This window comes from Chlorocebus sabaeus, chromosome 6 (assembly GCF_047675955.1).
Source record: "Chlorocebus sabaeus isolate Y175 chromosome 6, mChlSab1.0.hap1, whole genome shotgun sequence".
Taxonomy (NCBI): domain Eukaryota; kingdom Metazoa; phylum Chordata; class Mammalia; order Primates; family Cercopithecidae; genus Chlorocebus; species Chlorocebus sabaeus.
Genome location: NC_132909.1, coordinates 51,696,019 through 51,717,413, shown reverse-complemented (window position 1 = coordinate 51,717,413; position 21,395 = coordinate 51,696,019). Strand labels below are relative to the sequence as shown.

The 21,395-nt window shown below is 51.4% G+C and overlaps 1 protein-coding gene across 7 annotated transcripts in view; it reads left to right on the top strand.

The window, feature by feature from the left end:
• Window positions 1–2,778: 2,778 nt before the first annotated feature.
• The window catches only part of SMARCA4 (SWI/SNF related BAF chromatin remodeling complex subunit ATPase 4), a 102,143-nt gene continuing 83,526 nt past the window's right edge, over window positions 2,779–21,395 (top strand). For 6 of the 7 annotated variants that reach the window (XM_007995270.3, XM_007995269.3, XM_007995266.3 and 3 more), the window contains exon 1: window positions 2,779–2,952. The gene's annotated coding sequence lies outside the window, so the exon portion shown is untranslated. Of the gene's footprint in view, window positions 2,953–3,418; window positions 3,510–21,395 lie in introns of those variants that run through there. The other variant, XM_007995264.3, reaches the window with a different exon arrangement.

The following is a 21,395-nucleotide window of genomic DNA, read 5'->3' as shown; positions in this document are numbered from 1 at the left end:
CACGCCTTGCTCTTTTTTTTTTTTTTTTTCCTGAGATGGAGTCTCGCTCTGTCGCCCAGGCTGGAGCGCAGTGGCCGGATCTCAGCTCACTGCAAGCTCTGCCTCCCGGGTTCATGCCATTCTCCTGCCTCAGCCTCCCGAGTAGCTGGGACTACAGGCGCCCGCCACCTCATCCGGCTAGTTTTTTGTATTTTTTAGTAGAGGCGGGGTTTCACGGTGTTAGCCAGGATGGTCTCGATCTCCTGACCTCGTGATCCACCCGTCTCGGCCTCCCAAAGTGCTGGGATTACAGGTTTGAGCAACCGCGCCCAGCCAAACCTTGCTCATTTTAAAAAGTTTTCTAGAGATACCGTCTCATCTCCCTATGTTGGCCAGGCTGGTCTCAAACTCCTGGGCTCAGGCGATCCTCTTACCTCGGCCTCTGAAAGTGCTGGTATTACAGGCATGAGCCACTGTGCCCAGTTTGATTACTCTTGATGGAGACCCAAAGTGCCATAATTCAGAGCCAGAATCTTAGAAGAGCTTAATAAATTCAACTTAAGATAAAAAAAAAAAAAAGGCTAAAATAAAACACAAAATTTCTGACAAGTGTGGGCAGTCAGGTTTCCATATGTAATTGGTAGAAGGGGTATGCTTAGTATAAACGTAATGTGAAATGCTAGGTATTTCCTGAATTGTGTTAAAACCACAGCTACCGGCTAAAATAAAACTATTACCCTGAGTTTCTGTCTTGGAAGAATTGTTTTCTGAACTATATATCTCACTGCTAGGTTTAGGGAAATCACCTTCTTTTATTTTTTTCTTTTTTTTTTTTGTGAGACAGAGTCTCGCTTTGTCGCCAGGCTGGAGTGCAGTGGCACGATCTCGGCTCATGGCAACCTGTGCCTTCTGGGTTCAAGAGATTCTCCTACCTCCGCCTCCCAAGTAGCTGGGACTACAGGCGCATGCCACCACGCCCAGCTAATTGGAAAATCACCTTGAGGCCCAGATTTGAGGGCAATAGGTCATCTTTCCTCCCTCCCCCTCCTTTCTTTCTTTGTCATCTTTTTTTTGAGACGGAGTCTCCCTCTGTCAACTCTGTCACCAGGCTTGAGTGTAGTGGGGTGATCTCGGCTCACTGCAACCTCACCTCTGCCTCCTGAGTTCAAGCGATTCTCCTGCCTCAGCCTCCGGAGTAGCTGGGATTATAGGTGCCCACCACCATGCCCAGCTAATTTTTGTATTTTTAGTAGAGACGGGGTTTCACCATGTTGGCCAGGATGGTCTACATCTCTTGACCTCGTGATCTGCCTGTCTCGGCCTCCCAAAGTGCTGGGATTACAGGCCTGAGCCCGGCCAATTTTTTTTTTTTTTTTTTTGGAGGTGCAGTCTTGCTCTGTCACCCCAGCTGGTGTGCAATGGTGGGATCTCGGCTCACTGCAACCTCACCCTCCGGGGTTTAAGCAATTCTCCTGCTTCAGCCTTCTGAGTGGCCGGGATTATAGACGCCTGCCACCATGCCAGCTAATTTTTGTATTTTTAGTAGAGACAGGGTTTCACCATATTTGTCAGGCTGGTCTTGAACTCCTGACCTTGTGATTTGCCTGCCTTGGCCTCCCAAAGTGTTGGGATTACAGGTGTGAGTCACCGTGCCTGGCCTCTTTTTTTCTTTTTTGAGACAGAGTCTTGCTCTGTTGCCCAGGCTAGAGTGCCATGTTATAATCTGGGCTCACTGCAAGCCCCGCCTCCCGGGTTCACGTCATTCTCCTGCCTCAGCCTTCTGAGTAGTTTAGGACTACAGGCGCCTGCCAACATGCCCGGCTAATTTTTTGTATTTTTACTAGAGACGGGGTTTCACCGTGTTAGCCAGGATGGTCTCGATCTCCTGACCTCATGATCCACCAGCCTAGGCCTCCCTAAGTGCTGGGATTACAGGCGTGGCCTACCGCGCCCGGTTAATTTTTGTATTTTTAGTAGAGACGGGGTTCACCGTGTTGGTTAGGGTGGTCTCTAACTCCTGACCTCAGGTGATCCGCCCGCCTCGGTCTCCCAAAGTGCTGGATTACAGGCGTGAGCCACCAAGTTCAGCCTCTCACACTGCACTCTTTTGCTTATTAATCTTGCTTCTTGTTCTCCTCCCCCACTGGACCGTGGGCTCCACGGTGGCTGAGATACAGTAGCAGATCAATAAATATTTGCTAAGCTAATTAACGGCACTAGGGAGGTTTTGCAGAGAAGGCGGCCACGGTCAGGCCCCGCCTAGCTCCCCAAACAGGCCTTGCCGCCCCAGATCAGGGATCAAAGCGGTTCCCAAGCGCGCCCTTGGTCCGCGGAAAACCACTGCCCGGTCTTGGCCCAGGCGGCCGGTCCTACGGTCCAGGGTTCCTATTTCCGAGCCTCAGGAACCTCCTTTCCCCATGGATCCCACGGCCACCGGGATCCCATCCCCCAATTGCCCCGCTGCCACCGCCGCCGCCGTCGCCGCCGCAGTGGCGCCCGCTCTGCGCATGCTCCCGTGCGTCAGGACGCGCGGCGTGCGGAGGGCGAAGCTGCCCGTGCGCAGGCGCGAGGCCTCGCAGCCCGAGTGGGTCGGTGCACGGGACGCGCGTGCTTCCTCCGGACCACGCCCACCTCTGTCTGCCCAGGAGCGGGCGCGCACGCGCGCGGGGAGCGGAAGGGCGGGCTGGCGCGCGCACAAGGCTGGGCAGGCGGCGGAAGCTGGAGAGGCCGCCGCGGTGCTGAGGGGGAGGGGATCCGGCGAGCGCGCGCGTAGCGGGGGCGCGGGCGGCGCGCGTGTGTGTGAAGGGGGGGCGGTGGCCGAGGCAGCCGGGCGCGCGCGCGAGGCTTCCCCTCGCTTGGCGGCTGCGGCGGCTTCTTTGTTTCGTGAGGAGAAGCGAGACGCCCACTCTGCCCCCGGCCCCGCGCGGAGGGGCGGGGGCGGCGCCGGGAAGGCGACGGCGCCGGCGGCTCCCGGTAAGGAACGCGGGCCGTGGGGGCAGCGCGGCGCGGGGCCAGGGAGGGCGGTTTGAATGGAGCCGGGGTGCCGAGGGGGGAGGGGGCCGCCGGCGCGCCCTGTGCGGGACCGGGGTACGGCGGCGCCCGAGGGTCAAGAAGCCCCGCCGGCAGCCGCGCTCGTGGGGAAGGCCACAGCGTCGCGAGACCGCGGCAGCCGCGGTCTCCGCGGAGCGTCGGGGTGGGTGGGGGGCCCGGGCCGCGTGGAGGCCGCGCGTTCCTCTCTGCGCGCGCTCTCGCCAGGGTCGCCGGACAAAGCTCCCCCCCTCCCCCGGCACCCCTACAGTAGCCCTCCCAATTGCAGCGGCTCCAACAATAGGCAGGCGTTGGGGCTTTTCTGGCTGCGTGGTAAGGGGTCCGACCCGAATGTTGCCTGTTTGGCAAAGCTACGATCTGGGCTCAGTAGCCAAACCTCCAGATATGTCCGGCGTCGGCCGGACACGGGCATTAGCGGCCCCCTTGGGCTAGCCGACCTCAAATTGTCTTAAAAACGCGTCATTCCAGATTTTCAAGGAAAGGTAAAGGACTCCCCCAATGACTTTCAGTTAGTGACTTCAAAATGTTTGCCCCGAATTGGGGTTGGAGATGGGGTCGGCGGCAAGTAAGGGAGCACGGTGGAAATCCTTTGCTGTGTAAAAGCATTGCTTTTCTTTTGCATCCTTTTTCCTCTTTCCCAATTGGTTTTTCAGATTAAGGCTTTTATTTTCAACGTGGACCTTTTAGGCGAGTATTTTGTCCGGATCTTGAAGACACCAGTCTTGATTTTTTTTCTGTTTTTTTGGTCAATGTCTCCTTGGGGAAAGTAGAAAGGGAGTAAGCGGAAAAGCCACTTCGCAGGAATTTGAAACAAGTTTTCAGTTTGGATTGATAGGGTGCATTAAGCTTGATTCCTGGTGCTGTCAGTCACTTAGCACACTGTCACTTTAGGGAAGTGCTTAACCTCTCTGAACCTCTTAGTTTTCCTCCTTTGTGAAAGGGGGTAATCTCCCAAATGCAGTTGGTAAAAGCCTGTAAAATGGTTCCTGGCAAGTGGGAAGCACTGTTCTTATTGTCTGGTTCAGTCTCCCTCATTGTTCAGCAAATAACTTCTTGAGGTCCTACTAAGTGTTGGATGGTCGGGCGGTTGGATCCTGGAACCTCTGCAGTCTTGGAGGGGATCGGGTGGTCAACGTGGGAACAAACCCTCTTGGCCTGTCATTTAATGCTCTTAACCTGCACTGTGAGAGGGACACAGCGAACAGGCAGGGGATCGGTGGTAGCCAGAGATCACGGGGGCTGCCTGAAAGAGGGGGCCTCAAAATCAGGGAGTATATGTGTAGGATTGTATTTTGTTTTTGAGACAGAGTCTTGCCTGTCGCGCAGGCTGAAGTTCAGTGTCCCGATCTCCGCTCACTGTAACCTCTGCCTCCTGGATTCAAGCGATTCTCCTGCCTTAGCCTCCTGAGTAGCTGGGACTACAGGTGCCCGCCACCACGCCTGGCTAATTTTTGTATTTTTAGTAGATACAGTGTTTTACCATGTTGGCCAGGCTGGTCTCAAAGTCCTGACCTCAGGTGATCCACCCACCTCGGCCTCCCAGAGTGCTAGGACTACATGTGTGAGCCACTGCGCCAGGAGTGTATTTTGACTTTCCCTGGCCACCTGGGACTAGCCATTGTTCCCCTCAGCTATACTCACGCATCACCTTGGTCCTTTCCCGTGTAGCTGTCACCCCCAGCACCGTGAGAGCTGGGGTTGTGTCTGCCTGGCTGACCCCAGAGTACTCTGGGCCTTTAGAGAAGGTCTTTAGAGAAATTATATGGATTGAATGAGGGGGGACGGGGTCCTGTGGAAGATCACGTGACCATCTGTGTAAAAAGCTTGGTGCAGGGTGGGGTGCAGTGGCTCACACCTGACATCCCAGCAATTTGGAAGGTTGAGGTGGGGGATTGCTTGAGCCCAGAAATTTGAGACTAACTTGGGCAACATAGTGAGACCTCATCTCTACAAAATATATAAAAATTAGCTGGGTGTGGTGGCATGTGCCAGTGGTCCTAGCTACTCAGGAGGCTGAGGTGGGGGGATTGCTTGAACCAGAGACGTGGAGGCTGCAGTGAACCATTCTTGTGCCCCTGCATTCCAGCCTGGGTACTAGAGTAAGAATGTCTCAAAAAAAAAAAAAAAAAGAGAAAAAGGAGAAAAAAAAGCTTGGTGCAGAACTGGGCATGGGTTGTAAGGGATACAGGTTAGTTATTTGAACAATTTTTGAACTTTCCAAGCCATTGTTTCCCGAACCTCAGTTGTCCTCTCCCCTACAAAGTGTGGGGTGGTGGTTAGCGTGGGGTGGTGGTAAGGAGTACCCATTCTGGAATCAGACCTCCTGAATTCACACCCAGCTCTTGAAATCCTAGCTTAACTTTAAACAAGGCGCTTAGCAGTAGGGCCCCCACTTGTGAAACAGGTAGGACCAGGACTTCACAGGCTTCTTGTGAGTGTTGAATGAGGTCACATGGGAAGCCGCTAACACACTGCAGCACCTGATGCATAGTGAACACTCGATTTTTTTTTTTTTTTTTTTTTTGAGATGGAGTCTCGCTCTGTCACCTGGGCTGAAGTGCAATGCCCCTGTAGTCCCAAGCTCCTTGAGAGTCTGGGGCAGGAGGTCCAGGCTGCAGTGAGCCATGATTGAGCCACTGCACTCCAGCCTGGGTGACGAAGCGAGACCCTGTCTGAAAAGAGAAATAAAAATTAATGCATACCTAGTTAGGAAAGTAATAAATGGTTTTGCACGGGCCACCTAAAATCATTTTGTGTCCAGCCCTTTAGGAGATGTAAATGTTGATGGTGCAGGCTTTTGAGCAGGGAAGGTGGTATCATCAGATGTAGGGTGATACAGGGCAATGCAGTGGTTTCCAAACTTTTTGTCAGTGAGGAGCATTCCAACATATGTGTATTTATTTACAATTTATTTGCATACCTTTGCTTCTCCTTGGGGACCCTCAAAACACCAGGAGATAACCTTAGACCAAATCCATGTCTTGTCTGTTTATGGGAGGTGGGAGCATGGGAGGGACTAGGGTTTTGGGCAGATGTCTGGTGGAACTTTTTTTTTTTTTTTTTGAGACAGAGTCTTGCTCTGCCACCCAGGCTGGAGTTCAGTGGCGAGATCTTGGCTCACTGCAAGCTCCGCCTCCCGGGTTCATGCCATTCTCCTGCCTCAGCCTCCCAAGTAGCTGGGACTACAGGCGCCCGCCATGTCGCCCAGCTAGTTTTTTTTGTTATTTTTTAGTAGAGACGGGGTTTCACCGTGTTAGCCAGGATGGTCTCGATCTCCTGACCTCGTGATCCGCCCGTCTCGGCCTCCCAAAATGCTGGGATTACAGGCTTGAGCCACCGTGCCCGTCCCCTTTTTTTTTTTTTTTTTTTGAGATAGAGTCTTACTTTTGTTGCCCAGGCTGGAGTGCAATGGCACGATCTCATCTCATTGCAACCTCTACCTCCTGGGTTCGAGCAATTCTTCTGACTCAGCCTCCTGAGTAGCTGAGATCACAGGTATGTGCCACCACACCCAACTAAGTTTTGTATTTTTAGTAGAGACGGGGTTTCACCATGTTGGCCAAGCTGGTTTTGAATTCCTGACCTCAACTGATCCACCCACCTTGGCCTCCCGAAGTACTGGGATTACAAGCATGAGCCTCTGTGCCCGGCCCTTTTTTTTTTTTTTTTTTTTTTGAGACAGGGTCGTTCTGTCGCCCAAGCTGGAGTATAGTGGCGCGATCTTGACTCACTGCAGCTGCCGCCTCCCGGTCTCAAGCAATTCTCATGCCTCAGCCTCTGGTGTGGCTGGGACTACAGACGTGCACCACCACGCCCAGCTAATTTTTGTATTTTTAGTAGAGACTGGGTTTCACCATGTTGGCCAGGCTGGTCTCGAACTCCTGGCCTCTTGTGATCTTCCCACCTCAACCTCCCGAAGTGCTGGGATTACAGGAGTGAGCCACCGTGTCCGGCCAGTGGAACTTTCTATCAGTAAAGAAACTTTCTATCAGTTCCATCGGTGGAACTTTCTATCAGTAAGGAAACTGAGGCCTAGGGTTATTTTCTTTCCACAAGGGCTGTCAAGTCAACAGCCTGGGTTTGACTCCTGGGTTTGTCTTTTTCTGTCCCTAGGTCATCAAGGCTGCCGTGGCACAGAGGGACCCATTCATGGTGCCTATAGACAGAACACAATGTGAATGGCGCCCCCTGGAGTTGTGCAAGAAATGACCCAGTCACTCTGCCCCATTTATGTGGCAAACAAGCATGCATTTAGCGCCTGTCATGTGCCAGGCACTGCTGGGGAGCTGGGCATTCCATGGGGAATGGGCAGACAAGGGTCCTGTTCTCAGTAGTTTACATCTCACTCTTGATTTGCAAAGCGGGGCAGTACTAGTACCCAGCTTGTAGGATTGCTGCAAGAGCTCAACAACCAGTGACAAATGCGAAGTGCTTAGGATGGTGCCTGGCACGTAGTGCTAAACAGTTGTTAGGTCTCATCATTTATCGGGATTTCTGCAACAGCCTGGTGGGATGACATAGATAATGTATTTTTTCGTCTCGTAATAAGTTCTATATGTTTCAAAGTGGTAGCAAAGGAATTAGCTCCTCTATTTTGTCCTTAATGGTTGCGCATTGTTTAACAGCAGGGATACATTCTGAGGAATTTTGTGAGATGATTTTGTGGTTGTGTGAAGATTGTAGAGTGTGCTACACACATCTGGATGGTGGCGCCTCGTCCACATGTAGGCTCTGTGGTATAGCCTGTTCCTCCCAGGCTGTACACCTGTACAGCATGTCCCTGTACTGATTATTGTAGGCAATTGTGACCCGATGGTGTTTGTGTATCTAAATATATCTAAACATAGAAAACATATGGGAAAAATACAGTATTATGATCTTTAAAAAATTTTTCTAACTGGACAATTCAAAGAGGAAGGTATAATCTTATGGGACTATTTTATATTTGGTCTGTCATTGGCCAGAATGTTACGTGGTGAAGAAAACCATGCTTTGAAATTTCACCATAAGGCATTGGAAAGGGGAGAGTGTCTTTAATGGCATGGGTTTTTTGGTTTTTTTTTTTTTGAGATGAAGTTTCCCTCTTGTTGCCCAGGCTGGAGTGCAATGGCGCGATCTTGGCTCACTGCAACATCCGCTTCCTGGGTTCAAGCGATTCTCCTGCCTCAGCCTCCCGAGTAGCTGGGATCACAGGCGCCTGCCACCACATCCCGCTAATTTTTTGTATATTTAGTAAGGATGGAGTTTCATCATGTTGACCAGGCTGATCTTGAACTTCTGACCTCAGGTGATCCACCTTCCTCGGCCTCCCAAAGTGCAGGATTACAGACATGAGCCACCGTGCCTGGCCAGGTTTTTAAAAATAATCAAATGTTCAGCCAAGTGTGGTGGCTCATGCCTGTAATCCCCACACTTTGGGAGGCCAAACAGGGCAAATCACTTGATTCCAGGAGTCCAAGACCAGCCTGGGCAGCATGGCAAAACCCCATCTCTACAAAAAAGTTAAAAAATTAGCCGGGCGTGGTGTTGCACGTCTGTAGTCCCAGCTACTTGGGAGGTTGAGGTGGGAGGATCAAGCCCAAGAGGTAGAGGCTGCAGTGAGCTGTGATCGCACCACTGCACTCCAACCTGGGTTATGGAGCAAGACCCTATCTTTAAAAAGCCGGATGGGTTGGGCTGGGCGCAGTGGCTAACGCCTGTAATCCTAGCACTTTGGGAGCCTGAGGCGGGTGGATTGCCTGAGCTCAGGAGTTTAAGACCAGCCTGGGCAACACGGTGAAACCCTGTCTCTACGAAAATACAAAAGAAAGTAGCCGGGCTTGGTGGCATGTGCCTGTAGTCCTAGCTACTTGGGAGAGTGAGGCAGGAAAATTGCTTGAACCCGGGAGGCCGAGGTTGCAGGGAGCGGAGATTGTGCCTCTGCACTCCAGTCTGGGTGACAGAGCAAGACTCCGTCTCTTAAGAAAAAAAAAAAAAAAAAAAAAAGGCCCGGGTGGGAAGGATAACAGCTACTCTAATACTGGGGGAAGGTATGAGAGGGAACAGGTCAGAATGAAGCCTGAGGCTGAATGGAGGAGCTTCAGGTGCTGCCACCCTCATAGGTGTCAACCCTAAGGAGACATAGCAGACTCATTAGTATGCCCAGTGATTTCTCGATTGAAGTTTTCTGTTAACTGCATCCTGAGGAGATTAATTTTTCAGGGTGTGGGATTGACGGGCATGTGAATTTGTGGCCTCAACTCTTCATATATGGGAAAGGGCCTGGATGGAAGTGCCACGTGTAGCTGGGTTGGTTGTTACAGGGCAGAGAAGGGGTACATTGATTTCCCTTCAATTCCCTCTGGGAAGGGGGCTTTCTTTTTTTTTTTTCTTTTTTTTTTTGAGACGGAATCTCGCTCTGTCGCCCAGGCTGGAGTGCAGTGATGCGATCTCGGCTCACTGCAAGCTCCGCCTCCTGGGTTCACACCATTCTCCTGCCTCAGCCTCCCGAGTAGCTGGGACTACAGGCGCCCACCACCAAGCCCGGCTAATTTTTTTTTGTATTTTTAGTAGAGATGGGGTTTTGCTGTGTTAGCCAGGATGGTCTCGATCTCCTGACCTTGTGAATCACCCTCCTCGGCCTCCCAAAGTGCTGGGATTACAGGCATGAGCCACCGCGCTGGGACGGAAGAGGGCCTTCTTTAGAAAACAGGTAAATGTTAGCAGGGTGGAAACCATCCCTGGCCCCTTTCAATTTTTTTTTTTTTGTTTGTTTTGAGACAGTGTTTCGCTCTTGTCACCCAGGCTGGAGTGCAATGGCGTGAGCTTGGCTCACCTCAACCTCCGCCTCCCAGGTTCAAGCGATTCTCCTGCCTCAGCCTCCTGAGTAGCTGGGATTACAGGCATGCGCCGCCATGCCCAGCTAATTTTGTATTTTTAGTAGAGACAGGGTTTCTCCATGTTGGTCAGGCTAGTCTCGAACTCCCGACCTCAGGTGATCCACCTACCTTGGCCTCCCAAAGCGTTGGGATTACGGGCATGAGCCACCGCGCCCGGCCTCAAATTTTTTTTAAGTCCCAGACTGGTTTCCAGAGCTTTATTGTTGGGGACTCTATTACCTCCCTAAAGGGACATAGCTTCATCTATGTATGTGGACACTTGTCACTGTGAACCGTTTTGCCCTGCGTGCAGCCAGCTGTGAGTGTGATAGAGGAGCACGAGCCCCATTTTTAGTGGCGAATGACTTTATTTGTTTATTTTTATTTTATTTTTTTTTGAGACGGAGTCTCGCTCTGTCGCCCAGGCTGGAGTGCAGTGGCGCGATCTTGGCTCACTGCAACCTCTGCCTCCCGGGTTCATGCCATTCTCCTGCCTCAGCCTCCCGAGTAGCTGGGACTACAGGCGCCCGCCACCGCGCCCGGCTAATTTTTTCTGTTTTTAGTAGAGACGGGGTTTCACCGTGGTCTCGATCTCCTGACCTTTTGATCCGCCCATCTCGGCCTCCCAAAGTGCTGGGATTATAGGCGTGAGCCACCATGCCCGGCTGCGAACGACTTTAAAATGGTTCTTTGAGGTGCTTCCGCCACCCCCTACTTTTTATTTTTTTAGAGACAGAGACTGGCTGTGTTGCCCAGGCTGACCTTTAACTCCTGGACTCAAGTGATCCTCTGGCCTCCACCTCCTGACTAGCTGTGATTACAGGCGTGATCCGCTGTGCTAGCTCTTGGGGGTTTTTTAAGTTTTCTGTTGGCCACTGACAAGTCATGCCTCAGTGGCTCAGGAAGCAGGTGGCTGATGTGACAGTTGCTGCTCACCTGTTCCAGTGGGAGACTTGAGGGGGAGGGTCTGCTGTATGCGACCCAGCTAGCCCTGAAAGTCCCAGTAAAGGGGCATAGTGGATGTCTCATTGTGCCCAGGGAGCTGAAACTGGCCCTGTGATGATCAAATGTGATTCTGGCACAGCCTGGACTGGCTGGGCACCCGAAAGCCTTGCCCACCTCCTGGAGGCATCTCCTGGGTGCTTCCGCCTGTGGGAGTGGCTCTTGGCTTGCCCTTCCTCTTGGCTCTGCCCTTCCTTGATCTTCAAGGTTCTCATCGTATCCCTTTTGATCCTCGGCCTGAATCAGTTACTCAGGCCCTGGAGTCGGCGAGACTTGAGGTGGGATTCTCTTCTGCATGACTTAACCTCTTTGAACTCAGAATTCCGTTTTCCCCTCAGAATATCCCTGACCTCCACCCCCCACCTCAGGAACCAGGGGCTGAACCCTGGCCCTGCTTGGCTTTGCCAAGCCTTGCTCTAGGGCTTGGTCAGCCTCGAGGAAGGGGGGTCTTTTTATGTTTATTTAAAAATTTATGTTTTAGGTTTGACTTTCTTAGAAGTGGAGGTCTTGCTGTTATCGCCCAGGCTGGTCCTGAACCCCTTGGCTCAAAGGATCTGCCTACTTCAGCCTCCCAAAGTGCTGGGATTATGGGCGTGAGCCGCCACACCCGGCCCCTTTTTATATTTCTTTCTTTTTTTTTTGAAGCGGAGTTTGGCTCTTGTTACCCAGGCTAGAGTGCAATGGCATGGTCTTGGCTAACCACAACCTCCGCCTCCTGGCTTCAAGTGATCCTCCTGCCTCAGCCTCCCAAGTAGCTTGGATTACAGACATGCGCCACCACGCCCAGCTAATTTTGTATTTTTAGTAGAGACAAGATTTCTCTGTGTTGGTCAGGCTGGTCTCAAACTCCCAACCTCAGGTGATCCGCTTGCCTCAGCCTCCCAAAGTGCTGGGATTACAGGCTTGATCCACTGCGCCCGGCCCCCTCTACATTTCTAACAGCATGTCCCAGCCGAGACCCTGGTGTTCACCCTTGCCTCTTCTCTTGCCCTCACCTGCACATCCATTCCATCAGCATGTCCAGAGAAATTAAAGTCATCAGACCGTGCCACTCCCGTGCCTGGAACATTCTAGCAGCTCCCCACTGCACCGGATGCTCCTGGAGCCCCTTTACTGCGGCCCTCAAGGCCTATGACTTCTCCCCTACACCCCACTTGCAGCTGCACCCACTTGTCCTCTGAGGTATGATATGGAATATATTTGGTCTTTGTGCCACGTCATAGAAGTGATAGGGGTGTCTTTTAAAATTCATAATGAGCCCCTTTTGATCACAGATGAGTTTATGCTTATGAGGTGATTTAGGGTGGGGCTCCTAGATAGCCCAGGATGGGGATGGTCACCAGAAAGACCAAGTGGTTAGAGGGTGGCATGCGCAGAGGGGGTGTTGAAACTCTGCATCTCTTCCATCTGGTTGACTGCGAGTCGTATCCGTTATAATAAACCATTAATGGGAAGTGAAGTGCCTGCCTTAGTTCCGGGCACTGCTTTAGCAAATCAGTCAAATTGAGGAGGGGACTGTGGGAATTCCAGTTTATAGGTGGCTAGGCAGAAGCACTGGACCCTGGGATGTGCAAATGGGATTTGTAGTGGAAGCAGTCTTGTGGGACAGCTCTTTTTTTTTTTTTTTTTTTTTTTTTTTTTTGAGACGGAGTCTTGCTCTGTCGCCCGGGCTGGAGTGCAGTGGCCGGATCTCAGCTCACTGCAAGCTCCGCCTCCCAGGTTTACACCATTCTCCTGCCTCAGCCTCCCGTGTAGCTGGGACTACAGGTGCCCGCCACCTCGCCCGGCTAGTTTTTTGTATTTTTTAGTAGAGATGGGGTTTCACCGTGTTAGCCAGGATGGTCTCGATCTCCTGACCTCGTGGTCCGCCCGTCTCGGCCTCCCAAAGTGCTGGGATTATAGGCTTGAGCCACCGCGCCCGGCCAGGACAGCTCTTCTTTTTCTTTTAGAGACAGAGTGTCACTCTCTCACCCAGGCTGGAGTGCAGTGGTGCAGTCATAGCTCACTGCAGCGTCCAGCTCCTGGGCTCATGTCATACTCCTGAGTAGCTGGGACTACAGGTGCGCACCACTGCCAGGCTTAGCTAATTTTTACATTTTTTTGTCAAGACAGAGTGCTATGCTTCCCAGGCTGGTTTCAGACTCTTGGCCTCAAGCAGTCCTCCCTAAGCGCTGTGGTTAGGCAAGCCCACTGCATCTGGCCGATAAAGTCCTTAACTTGTGGGAGATAGGGTCTGAATTGAGTTAAATTATAGGACACCCAGCTGGTGTTTGGAGACTTGGAGAATTACTTGGAAAAGACCCATGCGTCTGGTCACAGAAGTGTTCTCTGTTAGAGTATTTTCTCTGAGTTGGTTTTCTCTGAGTTGGTGTCAAAAGTGCTGTGTGAGAGTGTGGAGAAATGGAGTGTGGGCCGGGCGCCGTGGCTCACGCCTGTAATCCCAGCACTTTGGGAGGCTGAGGCAGGTGGATCAGCTGAGGTCAGGAGTTTGAGACCAGCCTGACCAACATGGAGAAACCCAGTCTACTAAAAATACAAAATTAGCTGGGTGTGTTGACTCGTGCCTGCAATCCTAGATACTTGAAGGCTGAGGCAGGAGAATCGCTTGAACCCAGGAGGTAGAGGTTGCAGTGAGCCGAGATCGCACCATTGCACTCTAGCCTGGGCAAGAAGAGTGAAACTTCATCTCAAAAAAGAAAGAAAGAAAGAAAGAAATGGAGTGTTTTCCCACCCTCCCTGCTCCAGCCACACTGGCTGACTTGCTGTGCTTTGGAATATGCCAAGCACAGTCCCACCCCAGGGCCTCTGCACTTGCTGCTCCTCTGTGGTAAATAACCACGTGATACCCATGTCACTACAGATCTCCACTCAGACATCATCACTAAGATGTCCCAGGCCACCATAGACGGAGTACCTGTCATCTGTTAACCCTGCGAACCCTCCTTGATTAGATTTATAGCACTTCCACCGTCTATGTGGCATTGTGTCTTTTTTTTTTTCTCTTTGAGACAAGGTCTTGCTCTGTCACCCAGTGGGGAGTGCAGTGGTGCAGTCGTAGCTCATGGCAGTCTGGACCTTCCCACCTCAGTCTTCCAGGTAGCTGGGACTACTGCTGCATGCAAGCTAATTTTTATATTTTTAGTAGAAATGAGGTTTCACCGGCCGGGCACGGTGGCTCAAGCCTGTAATCCCAGCGCTTTGGGAGGCCGAGACGGACGGATCACGAGGTCAGGAGATCAAGACCATCCTGGCTAACACAGTGAAACCCCGTCTCTACTAAAAAATACAAAAAACTAGCCGGGCGAGGTGGTGGGCGCCTGTAGTCCCAGCTACTCGGGAGGCTGAGGCAGGAGAATGGCGTGAACCCGGGAGGCGGAGCTTGCAGTGAGCTGAGATCCGGCCACTGCACTCCAGTCTGGGCGACAGAGCGAGACTCCGTCTCAAAAAAAAAAAAAAAAAAAAAAAGAAATGAGGTTTCACCGCGTTGGCCAGGCTGGCCTCAAATTCCTGGCCTCAAGTGATCTGCATGTCTGAACCTCCCAAAGTGCTGGGATTACAGGTGTGAGCCACCGTGCCCACCCTGAATACTTTTTTTATTTTTATTTTTTGGGGGAGGGGAGATGGAGTTTTGTTCTTGTCGCCCAGGCTGGAGTGCAATGGTGCGATCTTGGCTCACTGCAACCTCCGCTTCCTGGGTTGAAGCGATTTCGATTTTCCCACCTCAGCCTCTGGAGTAGCTGGGATTACAGGTGTGCACCACCACGCTCGGCTAATTTTTGTTGTTGTTGTTTTTGAGATGGAGTCTCGCTCTGTCGCCCAGGCCAGAGTGCAGTGGCGCAATCTCAGCTCACTGCATCCTTCGCCTCCTGGGTCCAAGCGATTTTCCTGCCCCAGCCCCCACACCAAGTAACTGGGATTACGGGCGCCCGCCACCGTGCCAGCTAATTTTTGTATTTTTACTAGAAATGAGGTTTCACCATGTTGGCCAGGCTGGTCTCAAACTCCTGACCTCAGGTGATCCACCTGCCTCGGCCTCCCCAAGTACTGGGATTACAGGCATGAGCCACTGTGCCTGGCCCTGAATACTTTTTTTTTTTATAACGCTTCCGCTTCCTGTGTGACATTGTTTTGTGTTTGGCTGTTTCTGTCACTCTGCTGTCCACTCCGCCAGGTAGGAACTATGTTGTTCTCTGCCAGATGCCCAGTGTTTGGAACCAACTTGGTGCATTCAGCGCTGTTAGTATTTGGAGGTAGTCATCAGTAAGTCCTCTGCTGTGGCGGTGGAGAGGGCCTGTCACGAGTGACACTGGGCAGATGTGGATTCTGCATCTCCCTGCCCACTCTTGGCCTTTGCGTGCCCCTGTTGTGGGGACTCCTCTTGCCCTCTCCACACAGTGTCACTCATCGTGCTCAGTGTTGCGTATATAGCTGATAACAGCAGACCCAGTGGTGGCGCAGGACATCCATCCAGTGGGCCTGGGCCAGCCTAAACAAAAGAATAGGGACTGGGCAAGTGGTTCACGCCTGTAATCCCAGCACTTTGGGAGGCCAAGGTGGATGGACTACCAGCTCAGGAGTTTGAGACTAGCCTGGCCAACATAGTGAAACCCCATCTCTACAAAAAATATGAAAATTAGCTGGGCATGGCGGCATGCGCCTGTAGTCCCAGCTACTTGGGAGGCTGAGGCAGGAGAATTGCTTGAACTCGGGAGGCGAAGGTTGCAGTGAGCTGAGATTGTGCCACTGCACTCCAGCCTGGGTGACAGAGCCAGACTCCATCTTAAAAAAAAAAAAAAAAAAAAAAAAAAATGGGGTTATTGGTGTTCCATAGGGAGCCTGGGTCAGGATGGATTTGTAACACTTGATGCAGTTACTGTATGTGTATATTTCTGCTGGGTCACATTGTCCCATGGAGACATGGTCAGAAGAGCTTGACAAACATCCATCTAATTGATACATAGGATAGCATTTGCAGGCTTGCAGTGTAGACACCACACATCCCCGTGGGGTTAGAGGGCCCCTTAAGGCAGAGAACTGTCCTGGATGCTTTTAGGTCCTCTGTGTAGGTTCTCTTAAGTGGTTTTCTTTTTTGTCTTTTTTTTTTGGAGACGGATTCTCGCTCTGCAGCCAAGGCTGGAGTGCAGTGGCGTGATCTCGGCTCACTGTAAGCTCCGCCTATCGGGTTCACACCATTCTCCTGCCTCAGCCTCCCAAGTAGCTGGGACTACAGGCGCCTGCCACCACTCCCGGCTAATTTTTTGTATTTTTAGTAGGGATGGGGTTTCACCATGTTATCCAGGATGGTCTCGATCTCCTGACCTTGTGATCCGCCCACCTTGGCCTCCCAAAGTGCTGGGATTATAGGCGTGAGCCACAGCGCCAGGCCAGCGGTTTTCAAGTGAATGAAAATAAAGGGGGAGATTTCAGCCAATAAAATCATACGTAATTTCCAGTGCTAAGAATAATACTTGGTAACAATTTGGCTCTTGTACCTTGTAGGTAGAACTGAGAAGACATTGTAATTTATCACCATTATATGATTCAGTTTCTGAAATGTATTCCCTTTTAAATGTAGGGCAGGGCTTTGCTACTTAATTATATTGCAAGTAAAATGCCACAGAGCAGTCAGCATTGGAGAAGTGCGGTCGCCTCACGAGGAACCCATTTCCACTCATTCTCTAAGACCACCACATATGTAATTTTAGGGTTCACAGATGAGTGCCCTGCACCATCAGGTCCGATGGGGTAGGTTTTCTTATAGACCACCGAGGGGAACATTTTGTTTTGTAGTTCACGCATAGTAGACAGGCTGGCTCTGCCGAAGCCATCCTGCACATTGCTGCTCTTCCGCCTAAGCCCCTGCCATAACGTGACTCCCATGTTCGTCTGCTGCTGCAATGTGTCCGTGAACAAATTTCCCCAAGCCCCAAAAGACAAGATAGCAGATATCCTGGGGCCAAACGTAAATATAATGCTGGTTTCTCAGGCAAGGTGAAAACAACCACCATAATTCCAACAAACGGATTTCCAAGGGATCCGATTGCCTGTTAGCAACCTGCCGTGCCTGGGGCTGGTCACCGCGGTGCTTTAAAGACAGAAGCTAGGGGTGGCGTGAAAGAAGAGACCAGACCTCTTCCTTAAGCAATCTGGTTCCACATTTGAACATCAACAGATGTTTCTATTTTAGATGATAATTTTGATGAAGTTGAAAGTAATGAGAACATGGTAGTCCTCACATCCTTTGATCTTTCTGTTTTATTTCCACAGAGACACTTCCTGGGCATCTCCTGTGGGTATTTATTTCATGGGTATTTTTCTGATTTAGGTTTTTTTTTTCTTGGAAGTTTTTCTTTAAAAATCTGAATATAAAAAGTAATAGATGGCTATTGTAAAAAATAAATAAAAAGCGCCAGACATCTGTGATATGGATAGTGTAAGTTCCTCATCACATGCCATCAGAGAGAGCTACTGACTGTGCTGACAGCAGTTTGTTCATGTTTTCTTTTGGGTAATCTCTATGCATGGATTAACACGCATATGTGTGTGTGTGTGTGTGTGTGTGTGTGTGTGTGTGTGTATATATATATATACTTTTTTTTTTTTTTAAGACAGAGTTTTGTTCTATTGTCCAGGCTGGAGAGCTGTGGTGCGCTCTTGGCTCACTGCAACCTCCGCCTGCTGGGTTCAAGTGATTCTCCTGCTTCCGCCTCCCAAGTAGCTGTGATTACAGGCACCCACCACCATGCCCAGCTAATTTTTGTGTTTTTGTAGAGATGGAGTTTCACCATGTTTGCCAGGCTGGTCTCAAACTCCTGAATCCAGGTGATCCGCTCGCCTTAGCTTCCTACAGTGCTGGAATTACAGCAGTGAGCCACCATGCCTGGCCATATGCATATATAGTTATTCTTTCTTTCTTTTTTTTTTTTTTTTTTGAGACAGGATCTCACTCTGTCGCTCAGATTGGAGTGCAGTGGCATGATCTCGGCTCACTGCAATCTCCGTCTCCTGGTTCAAGTGATTCTCGTGCCTCAGTCTCCCAAGTAGCTGGGACTACAAGCGCATGCCATTATGCCTGGCTAACTTTTGTATTTGTACTAGAGACGGGGTTCTGTGTTGGCCAGGCTGGTCCCGAACTCTTGGCTTCAGGTGATCTGCCTGCCTCAGCCTCCCAAAGTGCTGGGATTATAGGCATTTGCCACCACACCCAGCCTCACTTTTTTTTTTTTTTTTTTTTTTTTGAGACTGAGTCTTTCTCTGTTGCCAGGCTGGAGTGCAGTGGCACGATCTCAGCTCACTGCCACCTCCAGCTCCTGGGTTCAAGCAATCCTCTTGCCTCAGCCTCCCAAATAGCTGGAACTACAGACCAGCGTCATCACGCCCAGCTGATTTTTGTATTTTAGTAGAGGTGGGGTTTTACCGCGTTGGCCAGGATGTTCTCAAACTCCTGACCTTGTGATCTGCCCACCGCGGCCTCCCAAAGTGCTGGGATTACAGCTGTGAGCCACTGTGTCCGGCCTCTGAATTCTTTTTTAATGGTTCCAGGACTTCTGCAGCATGGGTTGCGTGGGGGTTCTGATTGCTGGGCAGTTGGAGCTTCTCAAGAGAAACTGAGGCAGTATAGCCACACCACTTCCAGACCTTTTGGCCCAGGGAAGCGGAGAGCTTATTTTTATCTCCTGTCCTCCTGGACGTTTCACGTGTTTTAGATTTTTAGCTTTTAGATTTTCGTGCCTGAGTAGTTTCACTTCTGGTCATTCCTTCTGGCCACTGGCCTGGATTCCCAGGCTCTGTTTTCTCCTTGTGGAGGCCCCTGCAGCGCCCGATCCAAGGGCCGCACACATCTGGATTTGGCTCCCACACACATGTACTAACTATTCTCGCCCTTTTGGCCCCTGAATCCCCTTGTCCTTTGCTTTTTCCGCCTGAGTAGGTGTGACCTCCTGGTCTGCGATGAATTTCAGTGCTGCATGAATTTCCCCTGCGAGTGACTTATCATTGAGGTCTCCATTGCAGGAGTCTAAGTGGCATCGTGTAAGACACCTTAGGGACAACCTTTGGGGACCCCAGGACTTTGCTGAAGATGCCAAATCCTTAGCTTCCTGTATAGAAGGGCAGGGATGATTGATGATGGGGGAAGAAGGGGTAGAGAGAGGGGTGTTCCTTGTCCTTAGACCTCTTTCCTGGCCGTGCTCGTTTGGCCTTCCCATGTAGACATCTCGCTGGAGCAAGGTGCACCTGGCCCCACTCTCCATCCGGCTTCTACAGGGCTGGGCTCACACCGGTCCTTCAGGGAGGGTTAGCTGGCCAGGAGGAGTTTGAGAACTGAGAACAACACCATGCTTATGTCTGTGGGAGCAAGGAGGGATAAGAGATGTTTGTGCGTCAGGCACTGTGGCTTGGGCTGGGTGCGGTGGCTCATGCCTGTAATCCCAGCAGTCTGGGAGGTTGAAGTGGGCGGATCACTTGAGCCCAGATGTTTCAGACCAGCCTGGGCAACATGGTGAGACCTTATTTCTACAAAGAAATACAAAAATTAGCTGGGCATAGTGGCATGAGCCTGTAGTCCCAGCTACTTGGGAGGTTGAGCTGGGAGGATCACTTGAGCCCAGGAGTTCAAGGCTGTGAGCTGGGATGGCGCCACTGCACTCCAGCCTGGGAGACAGCGAGACCTTGTCTCAAAAAAAAAGGGGGGGGTTTGGGTGTGGTGGCTCACATCTGTAATCCTAGCACTTTGGGAGGCCAAGGCAGGCAGATTGGCTGAGCTCAGGAGTTCGAGACCAGCCTGGACCACACGGCAAAACCCCGTCTCTACTAATATACAAAAAAATTAGCCGGGTTTGGCAGCCTGCGCCTGTAATCCCAGCTGCTCGGGAGGCTGAGGCAGGAGAATCGCTTGAACTCTACTAAAATACAAAATAATTAACCGGGTTTGACAGCCTGTGCCTGTAATCCCAGCTACTCGGGAGGCTGAGGCAGGAGAATCGCTTGAACTCCAGAGGCGGAGGTTGCAGTGGGCCGAGATTGCGCCACTGCGCTAAGCCTGGGTGAGAGAGCAAGACTCTGTCTCCAAAATAAGCAAACAACCAGACAACAAAAGAATTGTTGGCAGCTGCCCAAATCTGTGTTCATTGATTGCCAGGGTGGGCGTGTCATGGCTGACAGCAGGTCCTGGATTGCACCTGGGGGTTTGCTGCTCTCCAGCCAGCCACTTCTGCCTGATGCGTCCCCAAAAGGGGAAGCCAGTCTGTTGTTCCTGAGCACCACTTGGCAGGAGTGTTACTCGCGATTTGTGCTGGCGGGAGGCTGAGTTTCGGACTGGAGCTCTCAGGAGTGTCACTCATCTTATGGCTCAGGTTTTTTTTTTGTTTTTGGTTTTGGTTTTTTGAGACAAAATCTTGCTCTGTTGCCGAGGCTGGAGTGCAGTGTTGTGATCTCGGCTCACTGCAGCCTCCATCTCTCGGGTTCAATCAGTTCTGCCCCAGCCTTTCGAGTAGCTGGCATTACAGGCGTGCACCACCATACCTGGCTACTTTTTGTTTTTTTAAGTAGATACGGGGTTTTACCATGTTGGCCAGGCCAGTGTCGAACTTCTCACCTCAAGTGACCCGCCCGCCTTGGCCTCCCAAAGTGCTGGGATTACAGGCGTGGGCGACCGTCCCCGGCCCATGGCTCGGTTTTCTCATTTCTGTTCAGGGAAGGGAGCCTCTGCTTCACATTTTGATAGGAGCGTCCGAGGACCTCATCCATGTGATGCTCCTAGTGTGATACGTTTCACGTGCTAAGCAGCTGCTCAGTAAACCTGGGGAGAGATGGGCACCTTGATTTCACCAGCTGAGTAGCCGGCACTTCCTGCCGTGAGTGATCATTTGATGTTCCAGCCTGTAGAGGAGGAGGTAGAGCCACAGGGAGGTTACCCGTGAGGCAGGTGGTACTGTGGCTTCACAGTCCATGTTCAGAGTGTGGAATGCATGGCAGTGAGTTCCACTATGGCCTTGGCCTTGTGACCTGAACTCTTTCACTGCCCTGCTGTGTGGCCTCTGAGCCTCAGGGACTCATCTGTCAGCAGGACCACTGTAGTCCCTGTACTAGTGTGGCGGGGAGGGCCCAGTGGCTGAGTCTCAGTTGTTACTGTCAGGTAGGCTGAGGCCCCTACCTCCTGGCTACATCTTCCTTCCTTGTCATTTCTTTGTGACTGAGACATCCTCAGCAGTTGTAAATCTCTGGGAGGGGAAGGCAAGCCACAGTGCCCCCTGGATTTGCAAATATCCCTTTGCTTCCTCTGTCATGACCTTGAGATAGACGAGAGTTTCTTTTTTTTTTTTTTTTGAGACGGAGTCTGGCTCTGTCGCCCAGGCTGGAGCGCAGTGGCTGGATCTCAGCTCACTGCAAGCTCCGCCTCCCGGGTTCACGCCATTCTCCTGCCTCAGCCTCCCGAGTAATTGGTACTACAGGCGCCTGCCACCTCGCCCGGCTAGTTTTTTGTATTTTTTAGTAGAGACGGGGTTTCAC